The 26,279-nt window shown below is 54.0% G+C and overlaps 2 long non-coding RNA genes across 3 annotated transcripts in view; one reads left to right on the plus strand and one right to left on the minus strand.

Moving 5' to 3' along the window:
• The first annotated feature begins 12,322 nt into the window (after nucleotides 1-12,322).
• On the plus strand, nucleotides 12,323-14,934 carry LOC129493831 (uncharacterized). The gene is made up of 3 exons (XR_008661219.1): nucleotides 12,323-12,442; nucleotides 13,553-13,670; nucleotides 14,718-14,934. It is a non-coding gene; the product is annotated as an uncharacterized LOC129493831 (long non-coding RNA).
• A 1,191-nt stretch (nucleotides 14,935-16,125) lies between these two features.
• Nucleotides 16,126-26,279, minus strand: part of LOC129493888 (uncharacterized) — a 28,977-nt gene continuing 18,823 nt past the window's right edge. The window contains exons 1-2 of one of the 2 annotated variants that reach the window (XR_008661223.1): nucleotides 17,199-17,521; nucleotides 16,126-16,815 (exon numbers count right to left, since the gene is read on the minus strand). This is a non-coding gene — a long non-coding RNA (uncharacterized LOC129493888). Of the gene's footprint in view, nucleotides 16,816-17,198; nucleotides 17,522-26,279 lie in introns of those variants that run through there. The other variant, XR_008661224.1, reaches the window with a different exon arrangement.

Here is a 26,279-nt window from a genome sequence, read left to right on the forward strand (position 1 = left end):
TACCCAAGCCTTAGCTATTCTTCTGATCATCCTACGGCCTGGCACTGCTTCTATTAGGGGTCCCTGGGAATATGGTTCCACTCCCAACCTTCTAAGCCGTGTCAAGGACTCCAACTGAAGTAATTCTGTGTGCCTGGGGCTAAGATGGGAAGGCAGACAGGGCCAGGTGGCAGGGCCCTGTCAGTTAGAATCAGGAGTTGGGATTAGATGCTGAGGAAAATGGGAAAAGGAACTTTGCAAACAGCAAACCCTGTAGACTGTGGAGGCAGAGAGCAAGGAGACTGATCAGGACAGGAAAGAGTAGAAGAGCATGGGCCAAGGCGCTGGTCCTAGGGCAGCGGGACAGCCAATCTGGAAGCACAGACTCGGTGACAATCTTGTGGGCAAGAGGGTTGAGGATGACACCCAAGTCTCTGGCCTGGGCAATACAGAGGAGTAGGTGCGGCAGGATTAGAATCTTGTGTTTGAGACAAATTGGCTTTGAGATGCTTGAGGGATATCCAGGTGGAGGTTTCTGGAAAGATCCAGGAGACTGGTTATAGCAGGGCAGGTGGAGGTCTGGGGGTGGATGAGCTCACAGAAGATATGGAATGAGGGGAGAAGGGAATTGAGGATGGAGTCCTGAACAGAAGGCTCAGAGGTCAGGTCAAGGGAGGGCATTGTGGCAGGCACGGGGTGGGGAGGTGGTAGGTAACTACTGGATTTGCCAACTTGTAAGTGGCGAGGGCTCCCACAGGGCAAGTCCATGGTAGGGCAGGGGCCGTGGCCTGCTGAGTGGGTGTGGTGGCTCCTTACCAGGCGGTCACTCCGTTCTTCAAAGATTTTAGCTATTTTAATCCTTGTAACAGGCCTAAAAGGACAAGCCTCAGTCTCAAATGGAACCAAGATTAGGCCTGAAGGTGGCGGGGAGTGACTCTGGACGTATTTGGGATGATGGCTTGCTGCTGTCCCTTGAGTGGACACGCAGGGAGCACCACACTCTGCCAGGCGGTCGGGTTACTGAGTCTGGTCCCTCGGATCCTCCCTGCTGCACTCGCCACACACCCAGACCAGGCGGGCCCACGTGCCGGTGAGTGGGCGACACCAGAGGCACCTGCGCCTCCCTAGAGCAGCGCAGGGAACGGGAACGCAACCCCCAAGACAAGTCTGGAAAGAAGCCGCGCGGCCCATCAGGGGGAAGCAGCCTGCGCAAAAGCGGGGAAGCGCGAGGGCGAGGGCGAGGGGCGAGGGCGAGGGCGAGGGCGAGGGCGGCTCCGGCCCAGGAGAGAGGAGCGGCCCGGGCGGGCGCCGGTGCTCCCGCGTGGCCCCTGCCCGTGGCCAAAGGTCAGCCTCTCGCCAGAGCTTCCCCGGGGCGGCTGCCCGCAGGCCTGCGCCGGTGCCCCGGGCCGGCCCTGCACACGCGCGCGCACACCGGGCACCCGGGCGCGGGCACACGGGCCGGAAGCCGCGGGCTGCAGCCCGGCGCGGGGCGGCGGGGCCCGGGCGGGGGCCGGGAGCGGGAACAAAGGCCGCGGCGGGGCGGGGGCGGCGGGGCCCGGCCGGGATTGGCGGCGGGGGCGCGGGGAGAGGCCCGCCGCGCGGGGATTGGCCGCGGCCTCCGCGGGGCCCCCGGCGCCCGCCCCGCCCCTCGCGGCAGCAACCGGAGCCCGGCCCGCCGCCCCGAGCCGCCCGCGCCCCGCCATCTGCGCGGCGGGCGGGGCGCGGGCCGAGTCGGGTTCCCGCCCGGCCCCCCGCCCGGCCCCCCGCCCGGCCCCCCGCCCGGCCCCCCGCCGAGCCGGCTGCGCACCTAGCGGCCCCCCGGCCCGCCCCGCCCCGCCCGGCTGCGCGCGGGTCCCGGCCCGCGTGGAAGTGGGGTCGGCTGGACCGGCTGGACCGGGAGGGGGTCCGAGGACAGGAGGCGCCCGAGGGGACCGCCCGGGGGGGGGCTGGGGGGCCCGAGGCCCGGCTCCTGGGGAGTCGCTGGGGCTGAGGGCGGCGCCGACCTGCCAGACAGGGCCCCGGCTGGGCTTGGGGTAGGCGAGGCAGCGCTCGGAGCGCCCCGGCGGCCGCCCGCTCCGTGCTGGGGGAGTTCATGCCGAGGGGCCTTCCCAAGCCCGACCCGCTTTCCCGACTGCCTGGGAGGTGAGGGAGAAGGGGAGGGGCGGGGGACGCGGGCCACCAATCACAGCCTCGGCCCCACTTTGAATCTGGGCTGGCGGCTCACCTGGCTGCCTCTTTGTCCCCACTTGCCTGCCTAGACACGTCCCACTCCACCCCCACCCTTGGGGAAGCTCTCCCCCACCTACCTAGTTCTTCCCTCCTGGTTTTCCTGGCTGGGACTGACGCTGGACCTTGGTCTTCCCCGGGAGCTCTGGTGACTCCAAAACATGCCTCTCTCTCTCTCTCTCTGCCCCATCCTGGGCCCTGCATTGAGACCTAAACTGCGGGGTGTAGGGCCCCCCATCTCCCCATGATAGCCACCAAGAGCCAGTGGTGCTGGGAGCCAGCGGGCAGGAGTCGAAAACATGCAGCGAAGGTCCTGGCAGAGGGCTGGCCCAGGCACCAGCTCTGTGACCCAGGGCAAGCCCCTTACCTCCGAGGTGGCTCCTGCAGTTGTGAAGCTAAGGTAATAAGGATCTACTCCCAGGTTGTTGTGAGGATTAGATGAGATCCTGTAGGAGACTGAAGCCTCGAAGTGTGTGTGGGAGAGCAGGGGATGTTTCCCGCCTGTCCCATGCTGGAAGACAGGCAGCCAGAGAGGGTGAGTGAGACTCCCCGTCCTGCCCTGCGGGCAAGGGTCAGGGTGTCAAGTTGGGTGACAGAGAATGGCACAGTGCCATCCCCGTGGAGCCCAGAGCCCCCAGACCCTGAACGGAAGGGAGCCAGAGTTTAGGGTTCCTGGCCTCACACATCCCCCAGGCTCTCCAGGGAAGGTGGGGCAGGGGAATCTGGGGGTGGCTCTTTTATATTATATGTTCTGGTTCGAGGATATGGAGCCAGGGGCCTACAGGTTTCTCACTTCGGATGCCCCACAAGCTCCTACCCTCTCCCAAATCTGCTTCTCCATTCACTGCTTTCTGCCCTGCCCCCGCCCCAACCCCTAGCTCTAGCATGAAACTGGTCCCTCCAGGCTGCTTCCTTAATGTTTCTGAAATCTGTCTTATCTGTCTTCTTTCTATTCCTCCACTGCCATCTTAGTCACAGCTGGGACCATGATGATGACCTCTACCAGACCAGTGTCACCCTGCCACCAGGCTGCCCTGCCCACCACCCCCACCAGCACCCCGCAGCCTCCCCTACAGCTAGCATGAAAAACTAACTGTTGTTCCTTTCCTACTAAAATTCTCTAGTGGCTCCCCGCTGCCCCCCGGGGCTCCCTGACTGGGCCTACCAGCGGGCCTAATAACTGGGTAAGCCCACACTCTCGAAGCAGCCTGCCGATGATTGAATCCTGAGGCCATTCCTTGTGTTGTTTTGTTCTGAATGAAGTAGGCTCCACACTGGGACTTGAACTCACAACCCTGAGATCAAGATCTGAGCTGCGATCAAGAGTCGATGCTCAACTGACAGTTACCCAGCTGCCCCTGAGGCCATTCCTTGTTAACTGTGTCTTGGTTTCCCCATCTGTAAAATGGGGATGTGTTCCCACAACTGGCGGTAACAAGTGGGCAGGGTTCCTAGTGCTTGGCACATAATCATACTGACCCATCTAATCCTTACAGCAGCTCTGTGTATGAAGTGATTATCATACCTGCCATACTGCACCCACAATACCCCCAATGAAAGTAGAATAATGGGAAAACCGAGTTCGTACAGTTACAGATTAGAGGAGCTAATTCAAAATCCAGAAGAGCTTGGAGCCCAGTACATTCTAGCTCTTATTTTTTGACTCTGCCTCCCCTGCCAAACCTTCGCCCTCTAACCTCCAGTCCCACTGAAGCAAAGGTAAGTGCCTCTTCCCTTGTGCTAACCACCTTTCCCCTCCCCTGCCCCCTCTCTGGGTCCTCTCACCTAGCAGCGAACCGGAGCTTATCACATAGTTAGGAATCTGTGGAGGAGGGTTGGGGAGGAGCCTGGGCTGAAGGGATTAGCCAGTGCTCATGCGCCCCCTTGTGGCTATCCTGGGCCTTCCAGGCCTTGGCCCAACCTTTAAAATGGGAGGGCGGAAGACCAGCTCAAGGCCTGGGAAGGTAGGCGAGGCAGCCTGAGGCCGGAGTCTGTCACCCACGTTACTCCCAGGGTTTAGGCCCTGGGGGCGGCAGGGATCTGCAGCCCCCTGGCCAGCTCGACCTTTCTTTCCTCTTCTCTCCGAGAGTTCTATTTGTGTGTTTTTGTCAGTGTGAGCTGGACTGTGCGCCCCAGAGGCCAAGAGTTCAACTGTGTCTCCACATGGCAGCAACAGTTTCTGTTTTTCAGGACATGTCTGGCGGGGGTGGGGGTGGGGGTGGGGGTTGGTAATAGTCAAGCTCACCTTCATGTCCCTTGCTTGTCTGTAGCTACCACCCGACCCCATCTGGGCTGAGAACACTGAGCCTCTCAGCCTGCCAGTGAGCCAACTGCAGCTGTAGCCTGTCACTGGAACTTTCTGGATCTTAGTGAACTCCATGGTGTCCAGGTCTCTGTGTTCTGGAAAGACAAATCCCCAAACTCTGTGTCTTCTTGCACACATCGACAGCTATTGGGCCGCTCTGGGCCTGTGTGTGCACCTCGAAGGGGAGCTGGTTTGCTTCTCCCCGTACTTCTGTGGTCCCACTTGCTTCTGTGTGGTCCTGAGTCGTAGGCCCGCATTCACGAGCGTCTCGGGGGTATGATACCTGTGTCTCCCCTAGTTATTTTGCCAGATTATCTCCCTGTGCACAGGCAGGCTTGCATAAGAGCGAGGAATTGGAGTCAGACACGGCTGAGTTCAGATTCAGGTGTGACCTAGCTGTGTAATTGTAGACAAGGGATTTAACTTCACTGGGCCCCAGATTCCTCCTCTGCTCAGCGGTGATAATAATGCCTATTTCCTAGGTTGTCGTGAGAAGTAAATGAAATGAATGGAAAGCCGGGGTGGGGTGGTGACGGGCACACAGGAGGCAGGTGATAAATGGTGGTGATTACTGGTGCTGGAATGTTTTTGGCTTCCAGCAGGGCCTCTGTGCTCTGCTTCTGTCCCCATGTCTCTCCGTCCTGTGAGCCACGCCACAAGGCAGATACCCCTCTACCAGTGTTCAGAACGGCTGCAAGCAATTGCCACAGGCTGGCCAAGAAGCCCTTACGGCACCCAGACCGCACGCACCGCTTGTTTCATACACACAAGAACACGCATGCAGGTGACCTCGTTTTCCTGCCCTCGAATTGGACCGCCTGGGCTAACCAGGCAGATGTATTTATGGGGCTAAAGGGGCAAAATGTCTGAAGCCAGTCCTTGCAGACTCCCCGGCCTTGGCACATGTGGCCACCTGGGGGAGCCCTCTGTCACTCTGGGAAAAGAGGGAGTGGAGGGGGATGTGTGGAAAGGGGAGGGGTGCCAGCAGCTTTGGGGACCAGGGGAAGGCTGGGACGGTGGAGGGGGGCGTCCCAGGCCCTGCGAAGCATCTCTTCCAGGAGCCAGGCCAGGAGTTAACCCATCTGCTGCCCCCCTCCACCCCCTATGCCGCAGGGGGGTTCTGAGCAGAGATGTCCAGGGCTGGGGGCGCAGGGAGCAGTGGCAGCAGCGCTGAGAACCTGGAATTCTGGGCCCTCAAATGACTGAGCCCCTCCAAACGTTCCCACCCCGCCCTCAGGAAGAGTAATGCCCGGGCCTGTGTGCATTTGGCTTCTCAAAATCGCCAGGATTCCCAAATCGGCCAAACTGCCTGAAGCCCTGAGAAGCAGGACAGGAAGGGCCGGAGAGGTGAACACTGATGAGAGCAGAGAAGGGAGGACAGTGACCCCGACGTGGCGCTGCAGAGACCAGCCTGAGTCTCAGGATGGCTGTGGGCTAGGGAATGAGGGAGGGAGGAGGAAGTGGGGCCGGGCGTGGGCCTCTCTCTCGAGGCTGGCTGTGGGCGCCTGGGGGGCTCAGTGCTTGAGCGGTTGCCTTCTCAGGGCGGGATCCGGGGTCTGGGATCGGTCCCCGCGTCGGGCTCCCTGCAGGGAGCCTGCTTCTCCCTCTGCCTGTGTCTCTGCCTCTCCCTGCCTGTCTCTCATGAATAAATAAATAAAATCTTAAAAAAAAAAAAAAAAAGAGGGTGGCTGTGAGGAAAGGGAGCCCAGAGGGCAGTGGGCTCAGGGCACTCCGGCTAACATGTAGGGACTTGGTAGCTTCAGGGTTGACAGGAAGGATCCAACACTGCGAATACATGTGGAGTCCAGTGCCCAGAACCACAGGTGGGGCGGGTGGGACCGCCTCTGCTTCCTCACTGGGGACCAGAATGTGAGCTGTTAGCAGGTGACAGAGGCAGGAAGTAGGATGCCCTGCTGGAGGGGCTCTCTCTTCTTTGGGACTTGGATCACCGGTGGGGAGAGGGAGCCGAGAGGAGGGAGGAGGAGCAGGAAGGGAGTGGGGCTTTCCAGCTGGCTCAGGGCTGGGGTGGCAGGAGACGATGTGAGAGCCCTGGGGGGACAGTGCCGAGACGGTCTCCCAGGTCTGAAGCCCCTCTCTGATGCCTCTTTCCTGAGGCTCCCATCCAGCTCTTCAGGGGGACTCCAAGGACCCTCAAGAACCGAGACTCAATTGATTTTGGTGAAAAACAAGAGTTTCAGTAAAATGGGGACCCTCTGTCCTTGTCCAGGGCCGGAAGGGGGTTTGAAATTGCCTGGTTGGTGGTCTAGGTGTGAGGTCTTTTTGGTGCCCCCTAGCAGGCAGGCAGGCAGGCAGGCAGAGAGAGGGACCTGGGGGATGGACCCTCCCATCTTCCCTTGGGGACTGACCCTCTTTTCCGGGGGCCTCGTGTCCCTCTCCCCACTGTGTCCCTCTCCCCACCGTAATCCCACCTCTTCCTCTATCTACTCAGCCCCACACACCCCAGGATCCCTGGAGCCGGCTTCTGGAGGAGTGAGCCTGGAGGGTGGCCCTGGAGGCCCGTGCTGGAAAGCCCCTCCCAGTGGCCCATTCTGCTCCCTGAAGCCTGCAACCTGGGGGAACAGATGGCCCCCCTTCCCTGACTGCTCCTTAGTAAAACCCTGGGGGCCCCCTCGGCTCCTCCTTGTGGCCTCCCCAGTGTCCCCCTCCTACTTTGGGAAGCAGTGAGCTGAAAAGACAACATCTGGGTCTCCCTAGGGCCCCAGTGGCCCAGCTGCCTGCCTGGCCAGCAGCCTCAAGAAACAGCCACCCCTCCCCCCAGTGCTGGTGTCACCCTGATAAGCATCATTTGAGTACCTGCCACCCTTTGCTGCAGCATCCCAAGCTCAACATCCCAAGCTTGACATCCTAAGGTGCTTCCTACAAGAAAGAGCCTCAGGGGCCTGACCCACAGAGACCCCTGCCCGGCCAAAGCCACAACTGTCCCTGTTATAATGGGTGCCAGTCAGCTTCTCAGTCATATCAGCCACCAGACCCACTGGGCCAACTTAGCCCTGGACTGAAAGACATTTCCCCCCTGAGCCTGGGTAGATGCCACCAATAGTCTATGGGACAAGTGATGGCAGAGGGGCAGAGTGCTGTGCCTTTGTCAGGGGCCCAGGGCTCAGGCAGAGGAAGGCTGGCTTCCAGCCAGGGCCCTGTCCCCAGCACGTGAATGTCACTGTGCCCCCCAGGTGCCCGGCCTGCCCCTCTCTGTGGGGACACCCAGGGGCCAGGCCACAGGCATTCTTGGGAGCATCTGGGTCTCATTGGGCCTTGTCTGAAGAGAAGGAACAAACACTGACTGATTTACATATTGAGTTCTCCTTTGCATTTCACGCCCAAGCTCTGGCCTTGACCTCCTCCCTGCTGTTCTTTCCCACCTAGGAAAGGCTCCTGTGGTCTACTCTCTGAGAATCAGAACAATTACCTGTGGGCCCCCAAAGCTGGGATCTGAGGACCAACTGAGGGCCAATGGGCACAGGGAGCTGCCCAAGGTCATCCAGCCAGCTAGGTTCAGAGTGGGACCTCACCCCTGCCCCCTGGGAACCCAGCCCGGGCTCTTTCCCTACACATGCAGCCTGCCTCAGACCCGTAGACAGACCACAAGGGGGTTCAGGAGGCTGTCTCAGGCTCTCCAAGACTTGGGGCAGGACCCGAGACTCTGAGCCTGAGCATGTAGGTGGGGATAGAGTGAAGGTGTGTGCCACAGCTGGGTGGAGGGCAGGGAATGTGAGGGTGAGGGTGGGGTCTGGGTGTGGGTCCTGCTCTCCTTGGCACAGCTGGGCCACCCCGGTGAGCTCTGGGGCATGGGGGCCAAGCTGGTATCCCCCTGGAGCAAGACAGAGCCAGTGCCCCGAAGCCCTCGGCCAGGACAGAGCTGAGAGCCTGCAGTACTCCGTGACCAGGAAAGTCACCATCACACGGGACTTTCCTGCACTTTCCTTCTCAGTTTGGGGGAATTATTCTTTCTATGGTCTTTTTTTTTTAATTTTTTTTAAATTTATTTTATGATAGTCACACAGAGAGAGAGAGAGGCAGAGACACAGGTAGAGGGAGAAGCAGGCTCCATGCACCGGGAGCCCGATGTGGGATTCGATCCCGGGTCTCCAGGATCGCGCCCTGGGCCAAAGGCAGGCGCCAAACCGCTGCGCCACCCAGGGATCCCCCTTTCTATGGTCTTGCACTGATCCTGTTGATTTCTGGGGTTTCCTCTCTGTCACAATAATCCTGCAGTGGTGGGGTACACCAGGATCCCCCATGGCCTGCCCCTCCTCCACTGGCCTGGCCCTGCCTGAGTTCCCACCACTGCACCACTGGCTCTGACCATCTGGAATGAGGCCTGCAGGTCATCTTGGAGGGTGGGCACTCCGTGTAGCACAAAGTCCCTCCAGGGGAGGAAAACCTCTCTGGGCAGCAGCCCTTGGTCCTTCCCCAGGGGGAACTTGGTGGACTTCACCTCCTACCTGCATTTGGTCTGGAAGTTGAGGCCAGGCCTGATTCCAGCTAGATTCTCGGCAAACCCGAGTCAGCCTCAGGGCCCCAGCCTCCTCTCACCCCCCATCATCAGATCCATGAACTGATGGCAAGAGGTGTGAGTTTGCCCTGGCCCCAAACTGCAGAGGGGAAGTGGGGGGTGACAGGTGTCCAAAGTGTGTCCAAGGTGTCCAAAGTGACACTGCCTGGGATGGCTCCCTGCCTCCCAAGCCATCCAGGAGTCAGCCAACCAACACGGTAACCCACACTATTCACAGCTACTCTGCACCCATGCAGCTTTGTGGGAGGGCAAAGCTGACCGGCAGAATCCAGGAGCCCTAGGGCCTTATGGGGCTCCAACAACCATGGTCAGGGACCTGCCAATTACTAGTCTTAGCTTGGGGACTTGGTGAGAGCTCCAAAGCCAGGTTTTGCTTGCTGAGCAAAGGGCGTATTCCAGCATCTTCTTTGCCCACGATCAGGGTCTTGACCCCATAAGCAGGTATAGCCCAGGAGGACTCAGGCTACCCGTTGCCCAGCCCAGCCTCCTAAGATGCCAGCTGGCACCAAAGGTCCATCCCAGGACAGGACATTATTGTCTTATGTAGTAGCAAAGAGTCCTCCCCTTTGCTAAAATTGTGAAAGTTAAAGTTCCAGCTGTGGGGGCACCTGGGTGGTGCAGTAGGTTAAGTGCCAGACTCTTGGTTTCAGCACAGGTCGTGATCTCAGAGTCCTGGGATCGAGCCCTGTGTCGGGCTCCATGCTCAGCGTGGAGTCAGCTTGAGATTCTTTCCCTCTCCCTCTGCCCCTCCTGCCCATGCTCACACACACTCTATTAAAATAAATTAAACTGGGGATCCCTAGGTGGCTCAGCAGTTTGGCGCCTGCCTTGGCCCAGGGCGCAATCCTGGAGTCCTGGGATTGAGTCCCACGTCGGGCTCCCAGCATGGAGCCTGCTTCTCCCTCCTCCTGTGTCTCTGCTTCTCTCTCTGTCTCTCTATGTTTATCATAAATAAATAAATAAATAAATAAATAAATAAATAAATAAATAAATAAATCTTTAAAAAATAAAATAATCTTTAAAAAAAAAGTGCCAGTTGTGCTACACAAAGAACCAACTTCTGAGAGAGATGCAGCCCCAGGGTCAGTCCACACAGGGTAGTTGCACAGAGCACACTATTGCTTAGAAGAAACATGGTGACTACAGAGCCAGGTGGGAAGGATGAAGACTGTTCTGGAAACAGTGTCATATATGGAATGATGGGAGAAGTTGGTGTGGCTTAGCCCAGAATGGATGATACTCTGGCAAACCTTCAGTGTTATTTCATCATTCATTCCGACAACATAGTCACTGAACACCACTGTGCTCCTGGGAGCCTGGGACCCTGCCTTCACAGAACACATGAACAGACGAGGACCATGAGATGGACATGAAAGAAGACAGATTTCAAGGGTGCCTGGGTGGCTTGTGGGTTAAGCATCTGCCTTCAGCTCAGGTCATGATCTCAGGGTCCTGGGATCGAGCTTCGCATCCAGCTCCCTGCTCAGCGGGAAGTGTGCTTCTCCCTCTCCCTCTGCCCTCCCCTCAGCCTACTTGTGCTCTCTCTCCGTGTCAAATAAATAAATAAAATCTTAAAGAAGAATTTCAAATCTATGTAAGACAGAACTCATTGAAGAAGTGCCTTCCCAGGGATCCCTGGGTGGCGCAGCGGTTTGGCGCCTGCCTTTGGCCCAGGGCATGATCCTGAAGAGCCGGGATCGAATCCCACGTCGGGCTCCCTGCATGGAGCCTGCTTCTCCCTCTGCCTGTGTCTCTGCCTCTCTCTCTCTCTGTGTGTGTAACTATAATAAATAAATAAAATAAAATAAAATAAAAGAAGTGCCTTCCCTGTCCCTGGAAGTAATCCAGAAATGCAGTCGGGGAGATGTCTGCTTTAGGTGGTTGAGGTGACAGAGAAGACCACCAAGAGCCCTTCATACTCAAAGATTTGGCCATTTTACCAGCATATGGGTTACAGTGTCTCCTGCTTTTAAGTGTCTCCTGCTTTTCCCCATCTCCCTTCTCCAGATTCCTTGAGGTCTCTCCACCTGGCAAGGATGGCCATTGTCCTTTTACTCACAGGATTCTTTTTTTTAATTTTTTATTTTTAAAAGATTTTATTTATTTATTCATGAGAGACACAGAGACAGAGAGAGAGGCAGAGACACAGGCAGAGGGAGGAGCAGGCTCCTTGTGGGCAGCCTGATGCAGAACTTGATCCCAGAACTCTGGGATCACGCCCTGAGCCGAAGGCAGATGCTCAACTGCCGAGCCACCCAGGTGTCCCTTAATATTTTATTTTTAAGTAATCTCTACACCCAATGTGGGACTCAAACTCATAACCCTGAGATCAAGAGTTGCATGCTCCACTGACCAAGCCAGCCAGGTGTCCCTGCCCACCCCCCCACCCCCCGACAGGATTCTTTACTTCAGGTTCTGGAACCTTGTATCCTATAGAAGAGTGGTTCTCTAACTGGGGGACTGTCCCACTGAACAAGGATGGGTGAGTGGGCTGGGGCTGAGGGGGACTCTGAGGCTGGAAATTATTTTTTTAAAGATTTTATTTATGAGAGTGAGATAGCCTGAGAGGGGGGGCGGGGGGGGGAGCAGACTCCCTTCCACTCCCCCCAGGAAACCCAGTGAAGGTGGGCTTGATCTCAGGACCCTGAGATCATGACCTGAGTCAAAGGCAGACAACTGACTGAGCCACCCAGGGGCCCCTAGAAATGACTTTCTGGTGTTGGGTAGAAAGGGCAGGGAGGGCCAGGGAAGGCAGCTTGGGCATGAGTACCCCGTGACTCAGGGACAGACCCCAGGGAGCCAAGAATCTTGGGGCTGCAGGAGGAGGGATGGGAGTCACGGGGAAGCCGGCAGGGAGGGCCCAGAGCCAAGCAGTTTCTTCTCCTTCAGCCCGGTAAGGGGGGTGGGGTGGGGTGCTGCAAGCAAAGGCCTCCCAGACCAGGATTATCTCTCAGATGCAGCCTCGAATTATACTCTCTGAAATTAGACCAATTAGAGATTCACTAGGGTGGCAAACTTCTTGCTAAAAGCCCCACTTAATAAAGATCCCATAGGGAACCTGCCCTATCAGCTATGGAAGTTTGCTCAAAGGCTGTAATTGGCAAGGAGACCGGCCTGAGGCCCCAGGACGGTGTGGGGGGTCGGAGCAGACACCTGCGAAGCTGGGGTGGGGGTGGGGGTTGGGGTGTCGGAGCCGGGGCGCGCTCCTCAGGCTCGGGACGCCCTGGCCGCAGGAAGGCAGCCGCGGGCTCCAAGTTTTGAGGCCGAGCTCTCTCGGGAGGGCTGCAGCGTGCAGCCTGGAGCCTGCAGCCTGGAGCCTGGAGCCTGGAGCCTGGAGCCTGGAGCCCGCCTGGCGGGACAGGGAGCGGGACGGGGAGCCGAGAGCCGCGACATTTCCAGTGAGGCGCTCGCCGCTCCAGCCCTGGGCCTTCCCTCCGCCGTCACCCCGCTATCCCTCCACCCCCAAATATAGCTCCCAAGGCCAAGGAGGCTGCGGCGCTGGGCGGCTGCGCCGGGGAGGGGCAGGGAGGTGGCGGGCCGGGGGACGGGACCCCGCGCCCCCTCTTCGTCCGGACCCGGGAGCCCCCACAAGCGCGGGCCAAGTCGGGGCGCCACAGGGTCTGTTCCTCCTTCAGGGGAACGAGGGACGCGCTGCGGGGGACACGCGGGGCGGGGGCCTCCCCTCTTGGTCTCGTCCCGCAGGCGCGGCGCGGCGCGGCGGCCCAGCCGAGGGCCAGGGTGGCCGCGAGGCCCCGGGCGTGGCCGCCGTCCCCGCAGCCCCCGGCGCCGCCCCGGCCCCGCGGAGCCACCACATAAGGAAATGTTTGCGCCGGGGCGGCGCGGCCTCCGGGCAGCGGCCCGCTCGCTCCCGCCTCCCCCCTGCCTCCCCCCCCCCCCCCCCCCCGCCTCCACCCCGCCTCCCTCCTGCTCCCCCCCGCCCCCCCCGCCTCCCCTCTGCCTCCCCCCCCCGCCTCCCTCCTGCTCCCCCCCCCGCCTCCCCTCTGCCTCCCCCCCCCCGCCTCCCCCCTGCCTCCCTCCTGCTCCCCCCGCCCCCCCCTGCCTCCAGCCCGCCTCCAGACCCGGGACCAGGCTGGGCTGGGGAGGCCCGCGGGGGGTGGGTCCCCGCCCCGGCCGGTCGGCTGGGTGGGACCGGCCGGAAACCTTCTGCCGCCCCCGCGCCCCGGCCCACGTTGGGGACACGGGCTGCCCTGCGGGGGAGGGGGCGGACGGGATCCCGCCTTGGCCATCTCAGACCCTGGGGGCCGCCTGGACGGATGGTCTCCCTGATGAAGTCCCTCCCGCCCTTTGGAAGCTGGCACACCCAGGCCAGCTGTCCCTCTTGGGGCGTCCAGAGCGAGGTGTTCCTTCTCTGCATTGTGACCGAGGCATCCCGACTCCCAGTCACCCCGGAGGGAAGGCACAGTGTATAACCTGCCTGCTGGGCGCGCAAGGTCAGGCTCAGGCGGACTGCCTCCCTTCCGGACTTTTCCATTAATTTATTTACACAGGCCCAGAACAAGCCCACAGACCTCTGCAGAAGTTGGCAGGCACAAGGTGGCATTTATTCTTCTGCAAACGGTCTCATTTCTCCAGGGACCCCTCCTCTTTTAAATGTGACCCAGGGAGGTAAGAAGCCGCCCAAGGGTGGTGCCTTCTAGGTCTCTGTGGTTTACTCTTGGGAGCTAGAGAAATTCCCCACCAGGTGTTTCCTGGGCAAGGACTCGTGCCTTCGGAGGGGGCAGTTCTGGACCTCTCAGCTCAGGGGCTGGGGTCGGGGAGCTGGACTCTGAAGCATACTCCAAGAAAGGGCCGTGGCGGGAGAATAGTATCACCCAGATCCTTGGCCTGTGGGAAAAGTGAAATGCAAAGCAGTGATCCAGTACAACCTGCTCAGAGCAGGAGAGGGGGTGGGAGCACCTCACCTACTTTCAGGTTACAGATTTGATTGAGATCAGATCTCAGGCTTGGTTTCCTAGGACGGAAGTGCCAGCCTGTGGCCCTGCTAGTGGATTAAAGTGGTGGTGTCACCCCTGCCTGAGTGACACTGGTACAACAGCCATTTATCCCCAAGACCCCACCTCCTAGGCAGGCAGAGCTGCCTAGAAGTTGGCTGCCAGGAGGGCTCAGCAGGATCACCCCCACCCCTAAAGGCAACCCAGAGCATCCTCCATTCCCAAAGCCCCCTTCAGAGGAACTGCATGAAGTGCCTCCTGCTCCAAATCATGTGCTCAGTTCTCCCCACCCCCAGTAGCAAGGACTATGGACCATGCCCAGGACTGGGACAACTGTGTATCTATCGCATGTAGCAGAGGGAGGCTGGGTTTGACAAGGTCACTCCTCTCTGTTTGGGGGTGGGTGGTTGTGCACCCATCCAGTCCACACCTCCCTGGAGTTTTTTTCCCCAAAGATTTTATTTTTAAGTAATCTTTTCACCCAACATGGGGCTCGAACTGAGCCAGCCAGGCGCCCCCTCCCTAGAGGTTTAATTCAGGATGCACAGGGACAGCCCAGGGGGCTGTAATCCACACTGCGTAGACTTTCAGCATCATATCAAGTGTGAAGAAGCTATTTGCTCTTTGGACCTGGCATCCTGTGATTTGGATCGATAAGGTCCTAGAGGCAGAAACTTTGGCTCCTGCAGGGGTGGTAAAGTTTTCCCTTCTTCCCTTCTAGGTTCTTTGGCTGGCCTAATAATTAAATTGATATAAGACAGAATAACAGAAAAAAAAATGAACAAAAGTATACATGAATGGGCAGCCCTGGTGGCTCAACGGTTTAGCGCTGCCTTCAGCCCAGGGCGAAATCCTGGAGACTCAGGATCGAGTCCCGTGTCGGGTTCCCTGCATGGAGCCTGCTCCTCCCTCTGCCTCTCTCTTTCTGTGTCTCTCATGAATAAATAAAATATTTTTTTAACAAGTCCTTTTTTTTTGGGGGGGGGGAGTATACATGAGTAACTAAGTCCCCCAATGGCCAAAGCCATCGCCTATCACTTTAAGTTAAAGACAAAAGATGCTGGGGTGGGGAGCCAATTAGGGGAGGTTACCAGCAAAGCACAATAAACAAGTGTTAAGGTTGTACAGATTTAAATTGTTGTCCTCTCCTTTGATAAGAGTTTCCACAGATTTAGAGTCATCCTCCTCTTCCTGGTACAGTGAGGGAGATACCCTTACAAATGGAGATTTCCTTTATAAATGTAAATGTCAAAAAATAAATAAATAAATAAATAAATAAATAAATAAATAAATAAATAAATAAATAAATGTATGTAAATGTCTCTTACAAAAGGGTAACTTCGGGATCCCTGGGTGGGGCAGCGGTTTGGCGCCTGCCTTTGGCCCAGGGCGCGATCCTGGAGACCCGGGATCGAATCCCACGTCGGGCTCCTGGTGCATGGAGCCTGCTTCTCCCTCTGCCTGTGTCTCTGCCTCTCTCTCTCTCTCTGTGACTATCATAAATAAATAAAAAAAAAAAAAAAAAAGGGTAACTTCTACTCGGTTTGGCTTCACCTGTATCTGCTATTTCCGAAAAATAACCAGCCTAAAATAATCAGTATGCTAAAGAGGCATAAATTGGGGTAGTTTATCTTGCTCCCCTTCACTGTTGTAAGCCTAGCTTTAACACAGGCCTAACAGGCATGTGCAAAGAAAGTATCTTTTGGGTGGCCTAATAAAAAGCCTTCATTTCAGATCACAAATATCTGGGCCTCATAAAGGTAAATTTTACATGCTTCACCGAAAAGTCCGTCCTCTGATGTGGCCCATTCTCCATCATGAGACGCATTCAGATGGGGGTACAATGATCACATATTGGGAGTTGTAGAGGGGTTCTCAACCGGAATGCGGAGGTATGTTAGAGGTGATGTTTTTTTTTTTTCTTTATTTATTCATGAGAGACACACAGAGAGAAGCAGAGACATAGGCAGAGGGAGAAGCAGGCTCCATGCAGGGAGCCCGATGTGGGACTCGATCCAGGATCACATCCTTAGCTGAAAGCACCCCAGGTGTCCCGAGGTGATGTATTTTCATGCCCTTAAGGTGTACCTAGGAATAGTGAGCGGAACAAGAAAACATTCATAACCATATGAGAGGTCCACCAAGAGATGGTACTTTATCTGGACAAGGACGGCAGACTAGGGAACTTTAAAAGTCACTCCAGCATAAATGCTCACATCCATGTTTAAGGACTACTTCCCCTGTGCCTGCAGTATTCTGCAGGCAGTATCTCCCTCCATCTCTGCTGACTTAGGTGCCTGCCAGGCACCCAGCCAGTAAAGGTCAGTGCTGAGGCCTGAGTGTTTGTCTCTCCGAGGAGTGTGCTCAACACAGAAGAACTGGAAACAGCAGGACGTGTACATAGGAGGGGAGACCATAGTCCCCCATCCTGCTTTTCTACCCCATTCCCTCCCTGGGGAGGCCACTTCTCTGCTGAGCCTGTCCCCGCTCTATTACCCCCTAGGCCTCTTGTGCTTCAACCCCATCCTCTCAGACACGAATTTGGTGTCATCTCCTGTTTGAATGTCCCGTCGAACAAAGTTCTCAGGCCTGAGCAGAAACTGGGGCTTGACCCCCCGATTCCATCTGTAGCCAGGCCCTGGCCATGGCGCTTGGCTTCCTCCAGGAGGCTTTTCTTACTGTAGCGGGCCAGGGGCCTCCTTCCCAGCTTCCTCGTGTTGCCCTTTACTGCTCTTTTCTTTGTTTCTCTCATCGCCTGCCCCTCACTGTCATTGCGTGACCCCATTGCAAAGTGGGGGCCTCAGCAGGAGTCCAATGAGCTGGGAGAAAAGAAGAGAGGAGAGGTTAAGAATAGCATAGAGTAGCAGGCGGTGGTTATGCTTTGCATGTAAACTCAGCAAAGGCAAAATTCCAAAACAGGCCAGAAACGTGGTAAGTTTTCGCGGGTGCTCCAGGCTGCGGGAGGCTGAGCTTGCACTCGTGGGTCTGCAACACTGGTGGGTCTGCACACCCCCCAGGGCAAACACAGGTTGGTGCATTCGCCAGGTTCATGAATCCACGCTCCTCTGCACATTTAGGGTTCGTGCGAACACGTGTCCGTACACAGGAGCCTGTGTAGACGGCCAGTCGGCGCCAACACAGCTGTGCGCACACTCGGGTGGAAGCATACTCGGGATCATGCGCACTGGACGTGGAAACCCACCGGTTCGTGCGACTGGATGGTGCACACGCAAGTCTGGGGATACCGAGGCTGTGCACACACGGGGAGGTGAACACCCCAGCGCTGTGCGCACACGAGGCCGTGCGTGCCCCTCCCCGCCCCGGGACGGCGGCCGGGCCCGCTCGCAGGTAGACGCGCCCACGTCTCCCCACACTCGGGCACAGCTTCCGCGCCTGGGCGCCATCTTCGCCCTGCGAGCACCGTAAAGATCCGCAGGCCGCGCGGCCCTAGCGCGCCGGCCTTTGTTGTCTCGGCTTCCGGGCGTCCATCATGCGGAGGCCCCGCGCGCCGGAGCACGAAATGGCGGTTGGGGGCGGGGCGGGACGGGTCGGCGCGGAGCAGCGCCCACTCCCGGCTCCCGGCGGGGCGCGCCGTCCCGCCCCCTCGCGCAGGCGCACAGCACGGCGCGCGTTCCCGCGTTCCCCCCGACGCGCGCCGGGACACAAAGGGCTGGAGGGAAAGCACGGAGCGCGGCCGGCGCCTCCGGAGCGGGTAGTGGTCCGGAGCGGCCTGGAGCGGACTCCCGGGGCTGGAGCCGGGCTCGCCGGAACAGCGCGCTCGGGCCGCGTGGGGCGCTGTGCGGCGCCCCTTCCCCTCCCCTCCCCTCCCTTCCCTTCCTTCCCCTCCCCTCTCTCCCCTCCCTCAACGGTCGTAACGGCCTCGCCGGCCGCGGTGGGGCGGAGCGGGCGCGCAGCGCGCAGGCGCCGAGCTGGTGGCCGCCGCGGGGAGGGCCGGGCGCCCCCTCTTCCCCTCGCGCGCGCTGATGGCAGAGCCCGGAGCTGCTTCTCTCCCCGTGCGCGGGGGGCCGCGCGCTCCGGGGCGGGAGCTGGCCCGTACGGCCCTTAATAGTTGTAGAAGGCGACGGGGAAAGACCCGTCCGCAAGCCGGTGCAACAGTTTGCAACTTGCTGTTCAGATCGGGAATGTGGGTTTGGGAAAGGAGGGAGAACGCGGATGCAGGAAAGGGGTTTATTTGTTTGTTTTCCTGTTCAGGGATGTTTGTTAAACACGGTAATCAATACAGCCTTAGAAAAGTATTTCTCCAGCAGCTCGGGTGGCTCAGTGGCTTAGCGCCGCCTTCGGCCCAGGGCGCGACCCTGGGGACCCGGGATCGAGTCCCGCGTCGGGCTCCCTGCAAGGAGCCTGCTTCTCCCTCTGCCTGTGTCTCTGCCCCTCTGTGTGTGTGTCTCTCTCTCATGAATAAAATAAATCTTAAAAAAATATATTTCTCGTAATACAAAGGATACACATTCTTGGTAGAAATTTTCAGGAGAGGTCACGATGGCTGGCATTCACTAAAGACGGTGCCAGACCTGGTTTTAAGTGCTCTAATTATCCTAACCAGGTACAGATGGAGAAATGAATACGGAGAGGTTAAGTACACAAAAGGACTTAAAGTAGGAAAAGCAGTAAATCCACCTTCCAACATTACCGCTATGTAATAAACTGGCCTTGTCGCTGCCAGCTTTTTGCTTTTCTTTTTTAAGATTTTATTTTTTTTTATCGGAGAGAGAGGCAGAGACACAGGCAGAGGGAGAAGCAGGCCCCATGCAGGGAGCCTGATGTGGGACTCTGGACTCCAGGATCACACCCTGGGCTGAAGGCAGAAGCTCAAGCGCTGAGCCACCCGGGCGTCCCTCGCCACCAGCTTTTTTCTATGCGTTAAGAAGTTTGGCTCAGGGGTGGGTGCTGTGTGGCTCCGTGGGTTAAGCATCTGCATTCTGTTCAGGTCATAACCCTGGTGTCCTGGGATCCAGCCCCAGGGGGAGCTCCCTGCTCAGCAGTCTGCTCCCTTTGCCCCTCTTCCTTACCATCCCATTCTGCCAACAGACTCTCCTCCCCTCGTGCTCTCCCCCCTCTCTAATAAAATCTTAAAGTTTGGTTCAAGTTACACGCAGCCTATGGCATCTTGATTAATGAGAGTTGTGGTTTGGCAAATAGAAAAGGCTCAGAGGGGCCCAGAAGTGCCAGTTCCTGTCTGTACTTGGGGCAGCTTGGTCCTGCGAGGGCCACGAGACTGTACTAGGTGATGCCTGAGGAGCACCCCAATTCTACAATATTGGCCTCTAGGGATCCTGGAGGATTCGCATGACTCATGATCCTTTCTCAGAGTCAGGAGGAAAAGCCTGCTTTTATTCTCCTCTCTTTTTTTTCCTGCTGTAGCAATTTCTCCGGTCCTAATTGCCTTAACTTTAATTTCCCAAGCCTATTTGAACCTATGAGGAAGGTGATTTTTTGCTGATGAGAGTAGGCTCAGTTTAAGAGAGGGCAGGCCAGCGTAACTCTTCAGTTACAGATGAAGCAGCTGCGATTTAGGAGTTGAAGTCTGGGCCAAGTTTATCAATTAATAGCGAAGCAGCGATGGTTCATCCAAGTTGAGGCGTCAGCCTTACAACCTCAGTCTCCAAATCCTCAGCTTCCATGGGATTTGTTATGTCTCTGTTTGTCTTTTTATGTCTAAAAACTTTAATAATATAGAGATCCCAACACCCAGCTGATGAACGGTAGGTGCTTCTCTTGGTGAAAGATTGTCTATTCTGAACAGGTGAGGGCTATGCAGCCAGCTCATCTCTCGTCGCCACTAATCCTTTAAGGATCACCTGTTTATCAGAATCCTTCTTGCCCCATTTTTAGTTTACTGGCGTAAAACAGACTTTTTGATTAGTTTCTTTTCTTGCAATATGAATTTGGTTTTTCTTTACCGTGTAGTAGAAGTCTCCTGCTCTTATTCATTATTACTTCATTAGTATGAGGAAACCCTATACTCTTGGTTTTAGAAGTGGAAAAAGTAGGAAATGGAACCAGAATGTGATTTCAGGTTATACACACAGAACACACAGAAATACCCTGTCTTCTTATTCCCTCTCTTTATTGAATCACAAATTCATGCTAAGCATTTCAAAATGTTCCTAGAAAATAAAAAACTTCCAGCGACTGAGAAAAGCTTTCTAGATAATTGCCTTTCCTTACATCATGTAAGAGAAAATACTTTAATGCTAGCTTGTGGCTTTGCCAAGTTACTTGTCTCCTGATTCTGTCTTCTCATATATTCAACATGGATAAGAATATGGAAACTCCAAGCAGAGTTTTGCGGGAAGAGATTGGAGATGATGTTTGTAAAATGCCTGGACTGTAGTAGGTGCTCAACAAGTAAGTGGCAGCAATTGTGTCTGGTTGCTATTCTGTATTAAGGAAGTGTCAGGATTAACCAGCTGGTTGTCTTTGAGAAAACAGTTTAGTTCCCTGCAGATCCTAGACTTGTGCTCAGTTCTACCCTAAACATCCAAGACTTCTCAGAATCCGGTGCTGGTGAGGATGTGGAGAAAAAGGAATCCCCTTGTGCTATTGGTGGGAATGCACACTGGTGCAGCCACTGTGGAAAAGGAGGTTCCTCAAAAAATTAACAATAGAACTACCCAATGATCCAGTGATCACACTACTGGGTATTTACCCTCCAAATATAAAAACACTAGGTTAGCCCCGGTGGCGCAGCGGTTTAGCGCCGCCTTTGGCCCGGGGTTTGATCCTGGGGACCCTGGATCAAGTCCCATGTCGGGCTCACTGCATGGAGCCTACTTCTCCCTCTGCCTGTGCCTCTGCCTCTCTCTCTCTCTCTCTATGGATAAATAAATAAAGTCTTAAAATATATATATATGTAGGGATCCCTGTGTGGCGCAGTGGTTTGGTGCCTGCCTTTGGCCCAGGGCGCGATCCTGGAGACCTGGGATCGAATCCCACATCGGGCTCCCGGTGCATGGAGCCTGCTTCTCCCTCTGCCTATGTCTCTGCCTCTCTCTTTCTCTCTCTGTGACTATCATAAATAAATAAAAATTCAAAAAAATTTTTTAAATAAAAAAATAAAAAAATATGTATAAAAACACTAATTCAAAGGCATACATGCACCCTTATGTTTATTGCATTTATTGCATTTATTGTGGCATTATTTCTAGCCACACTATGGAAGCAGCCCAAGTGTCTGTCTACTTGAATGGATATGGCAGCCCGGGTGGCTCAGTGGTTTAGCGCCATCTTCAGCCCAGGGAGTGATCCTGGAGACCCGAGATATATAATATCCATATATAATGGAATATATATATATTTTATATATATTATATATATATATAAAATGAAATATTATTCAGCCATAAAAAAGAATAAATCTTACCATTTGCAATGACATGGGTGGAACTAGAGAGTATAATACTAAGCGAAATAAATCTGTTAGAGAAGGACAAATACCATATGATTTCACTCATATGGAATTTCAAAAATAAATGAGAAATAAATAAATAAATAAATAATAAACAAAAAAAAAGAGAAAGAAAAACCAAGAAACAGACTCTTGATTATAGAGAGCAAACTGGTGGTTATCAAAGGTGAGGTGAGGTGAAGGGGTAATAGGGGACGGAGGTTAAAGAGTACGTTTATCATCATGAAAATAAAATGTTAAAATATGGGACACCTGGGTGGCTCAGCAGGTGAGCATCTGCCTTTGACTCAGAGCGTGATTCCAGGTCCGGGGATCGAGTCCTGCATCAGGCTCCCTGTGAGGAACCCACTTCTCCCTCTGCCTCTCTCTCTCTGTGTCTCTCATGAATAAATAAATAAAATCTTTTTTAAAAAAAATGATAAAAGACTACTCAAAAGGGGCAGCCTCGGTGGCACAGCGGTTTAGCGCCGGCTGCAGCCTGGAGTGTGATCCTGGAGACCCAGGATCGAGTCCCACGATGGGCTCCCTGCATGGAGCCTGCTTCTCTGTATTCTCTACTCAAAGGATTTGTACGTGCCGCTTCTGTTTCAGTACTGGTGGCAGGGGATAGAATAGTAAACAAAACAACCCATCCTTGCTTTCATGGAGCCTAGAGTTTATTGAGGAGGCCAGACACTGAGCAAATGACCATGGTGGGGAGCGTCGGATGGTATGGTGCAACATAAGGTGTCAGTGGCCCTGCCTTAGGCAGAAGACCAGGAAGGCTTCCTGGATGCAGGGATGCCTCAGATGGGCCTAGCCTTGTCTTAGACTCTGATGAGGGAGGAGACACTTTAAATTTTTTTTTAATTTATTTATTTATGATAGTCACACAGAGAGAGAGAGAGAGAGAGAGAGAGAGAGGCAGAGACATAGGCAGAGGGAGAAGCAGGCTCCATGCACCGGGAGCCCGATATGGGATTCGATCCCAGGTCTCCAGGATCGCGCCCTGAGCCAAAGGCAGGCACCAAACCGCTGCGCCAGCCAGGGATCCCAGAAGAGACACTTTAAACTTGATCAACTAAGTCCACAAAGGCTGGTCATAGGAGCTAAGGGGTAGGAGAGATAGGAGCTGAGACACAGAAAAAAAGCCAGACCATGGAGATTTCTGTAGGAATATAGAAGAAAAACAATGTCTTTCCTCTACCCACCTTAAATTATCTGAATAAATTGGACTACCAAAGACAGATTACCAAGAGAAAAACAAGTTTATTAAAAAGTATATCATACGTACACGAGAGCACCCAGTGATGAGTAACTCAAAGGAGTGGTTAGAACTTGGGCATATCATAGCATATTAACAAAAGAACAATACATTTTTAGAGAAGTGACAAGACAAAGGAAAAGGACTTTGAGTTTCTAGGGTGGCAAATTGTGGGAAAGTATGTATATGGGGGAACTAATGTGGACAAGGATTAGTTTTAGCAAGATTTGTTATGTAGGTTCCTCTGGTGCCATGTCCAGGCTGGTAAGGGTCTGGAGTTTTCTCTGATGATTAACTTCTGTCCTTCCTGGTAGAGAGGGGAGTGGGGACCCCTCTAAAAGTTATGTTCTGCTTTTAGGCAAATAGGAGGAGGGGAGAGTTTTTCTTGTATCTGTTTTTTTTTTTATTTTAAATATTTTATTTATTTATTCATGACAGAGGCAGAGACACAGGCAGAGGGAGAAGTAGGCTCCCCAGGGGAGCCCGATGCAGGACTCAATCCCAGGATCATGACCTGAAGGCAGACACTCAACAACTGAGCCACCGAGGTGTCCCTTGTATCTGTTTCTTCTTAATTGCCTTCCAATCAAAATAATCCTTATGCCGATGTGGCATATTTGGGGGTGATATATTTTACAACTCTTCTCCAGTTATGTTGTACTAAATTGTTAAATATTCCTCTCATTAGGGACGCCTGGGTGGCTCAGTGGTTGAATGTCTGCCTTTGGCTCAGGTCATGATCCTGGGGTCCAGGGATCCAGTTCTGTATTGGGCTCCCCTCAGGGAGCCTGCTTTTCCCTCTGCCTGTGCCTCTGCCTCTCTGTGTGTGTCTCTCATGAATAAATGAATAGAATCTTAAAAAAAATTCCTCTCATTAGACCTTTTTTTTCTTCTTCTTTTTTTTACATTTAACTCATATAAACTTTAATCCTTTAAAAGTATGTGTAACTCAGGGACACCTGGCTGGCTCAGTTGGTAAAGCATGCAACTCTTTATCTTGGGGTCATGAGTTTGAGCTCCACATTGGGTGTAAAATTTACTTTTTTTTTTTTTCAAAAGATTTTATTTATTTATTCATGAGAGTGGCTCATTGAGCTCATTTATTCACTGGGTGGCTCAGTGAGTTAAGCATCTACCTTCAGTTTAGGTCATGATCTCAAGGTCCTGGGTTTGAGCTCCACATTGGGCTCCCTGGCCAGTAGGGAATCTCCCTCTCCCTCTGCCCCCTTTTTCCTGCTCTCTTTCTCTCAAATAAGTAAATAGCATCTTTTTTAAAAATTAAAAAATATTTTTTTATTTTATTTTATTTATTTTATTTATTTATTCATGAGCGACACAGAGAGAGAGAGAGAGAGGCAGAGACACAGGCAGAGGGAGAAGCAGGCTCCATTCAGGGAGCCCGACGTGGGACTCGATCCTGGGTCTCCAGGATCACACCCTGGGCTGCAGGCGGCACTAAACTGCTGCACCACCGGCTGCCTAAAAAATATTTGTAAAGTATGTATTTCAATAGTTTTAAAATATATTCACAAAATTGAGCAGTCATCCACACAAATTCCAGAGTACCTCATCACTTCAAAAAGAAACCCTAGACTCATCAGCAGTCATCATCTGCCCCTTCCTCCAGCCTCTCCAGTAATCTGCTTTCTGGCTCTATGGATTTGCCTATTCTGGACATTATACAAACAGACCCCAAGTTGCCTGGATGGGTCAGCAGTTGAGCATCTGCCTTTGGCTCAGGTCGTGGTCCCAGGGTCCTGGGATCGAGTCCCACATCGGGGTGCCTGCAGGGAGCCTGCTTCTCCCTCTGCCTGTCTCTGCCTCTCTCTCTGTGTGTCTCTCATAAATAAATAAGTAAAATCTTAAAAAAAAAAAGCAATTCAAAATGTGTGCTCATTGTATTTGGTTTCTTTCATTTAGCATAATATTTTCAAGTTCACTAAGGTTGTAGCATGTATCTGTACCCCCACTCCTTTTCATGGCTGAATAATATTCCTTCTGTGGCTATACTTTTACAAGAGTCTTGAGAGGAAGGCATTTATATCTGCCATGGGAGCGGGTGCCTGGAGGCCTGGCCTCCGTGCGAGTGTTGTGCTTTATGCGGCAGTTCGACTGCCTAGGCTCTCCCCTCACTGGCAAATCACTTTCTTTGTGCCTCATTTTCCTCTCCTAAATGGGGATAATGTAGAAACTGTCAGAGGGTTGGTGAATTAAATGAGTTTATATATTGAAAGGGCTTAGAAAAGTTTCCGGTGTAAAAGTCCAGTTGTTGCCGTGAAGAAAAACAGGCTGGCAGAAACAGAAATCCCCACGGACTAGCATATTGCCCTTTATTCCAGAATCTTCCAAATGGCTCCATGGCTACTTTATAAAATTTGGAATTATAACCAGGTCTGATTATAAGAGGAAATGAATTGAAGATAGCAGTTTCTCCACCTTTTTTAGGTGGAGGGGAACAGAATATGTCACCCCAAAATGTGCTACTTTGGCATGTAGATTATTTTGACCTGAAGGCAATTAAGTCCCAGCAGATTTAAGAAAAACTTTTATCTCTCCCTTAATTGCCTAAAAGAATTCAGATGGGGAGCCTGGCCCAGAAAGAGCTATTACCAGAGATAACTTTTTTTTTTTTTAATCTGAAAGACTTCCCCACATGACAAGGCCAACATCTGTTTAGCAAACATCTGTTCATCTCATCTTCCTGCAAATTGCCCTCCTCCTCTTTGAAGCCCCAGGCCCATCTCTTTCCTTGTTCAGGATGGCATGTGAGCCTCAGTTGCCTGACTGCCTTTGGGTCTCATACTTTTATGGGGCCCCTGTACGTACAAAATAAGATTTCCTTTTCTCCTATTAATCATCAATCTTATGTCAATTTAGGTATTAGAGCAGTCAAAGAACCTAGAAAGAAGGAAAATTTTCCCACCCAGACAGTTTGGCGACCTGCAAAGGGACCTTCTCTGGCTGGACACTGCTTGCTCCGGGGCTGCTGCAGCTGAGAGAGCCTTGGGCCTCTGACAAGAGCCAGCAGAAGGTAAGAATTCTTACCAGATGGATCTCCTGGATCTCCACCTGTTGGATCCAGTGGCAGCGAGAGTGCTGAGAATCCTCTTTCCTTTTCTAAATGCAGATTAGCAGGAGACAGTATTTGTGTGAAGTCATTCCTTGAGTATGGTGATTCTGGTAAAGATTTGTTATGAGTACTCTTGTCTCTATTGATCCTTTTTCTCCCGGAGATAGATATTGTTTCCTTTGGTCTCTGTCACTTGTGTCCTTTGTCATGAGGAAGAGAATCATAGCCCACATGAGCTTTTTCCTTTCGTCCTGTTTCATGTCTTGAGAGCTTGGCTTTGTGACCAAGGAGAATATTCTCACTGGAAGATGCGTGTTCTAGCACGCGTTGGCATACAGCCGAGTAGATTGCAGATCTGAAAAGCAGCACTGTCTTTGTCCATTGAGCCAGCTCTCAGAGGAGTTTGTCTTAAGGGGTTTTGGTCCATAAGGGGACCTTGTTGGTGAGGGTGATGGGAAAGTCCCATACCAGTAGTGCCAGACTGGTATCCTAGCAGGTCTGTGACTGGAGGTCATGTTCTCGAGGAAGACCAGAGCCACCG

Source organism: Nyctereutes procyonoides, unplaced genomic scaffold (assembly GCF_905146905.1).
Source record: "Nyctereutes procyonoides isolate TBG_1078 unplaced genomic scaffold, NYPRO_anot_genome, whole genome shotgun sequence".
In the NCBI taxonomy this organism is placed as follows: Eukaryota; Metazoa; Chordata; class Mammalia; order Carnivora; family Canidae; genus Nyctereutes; species Nyctereutes procyonoides.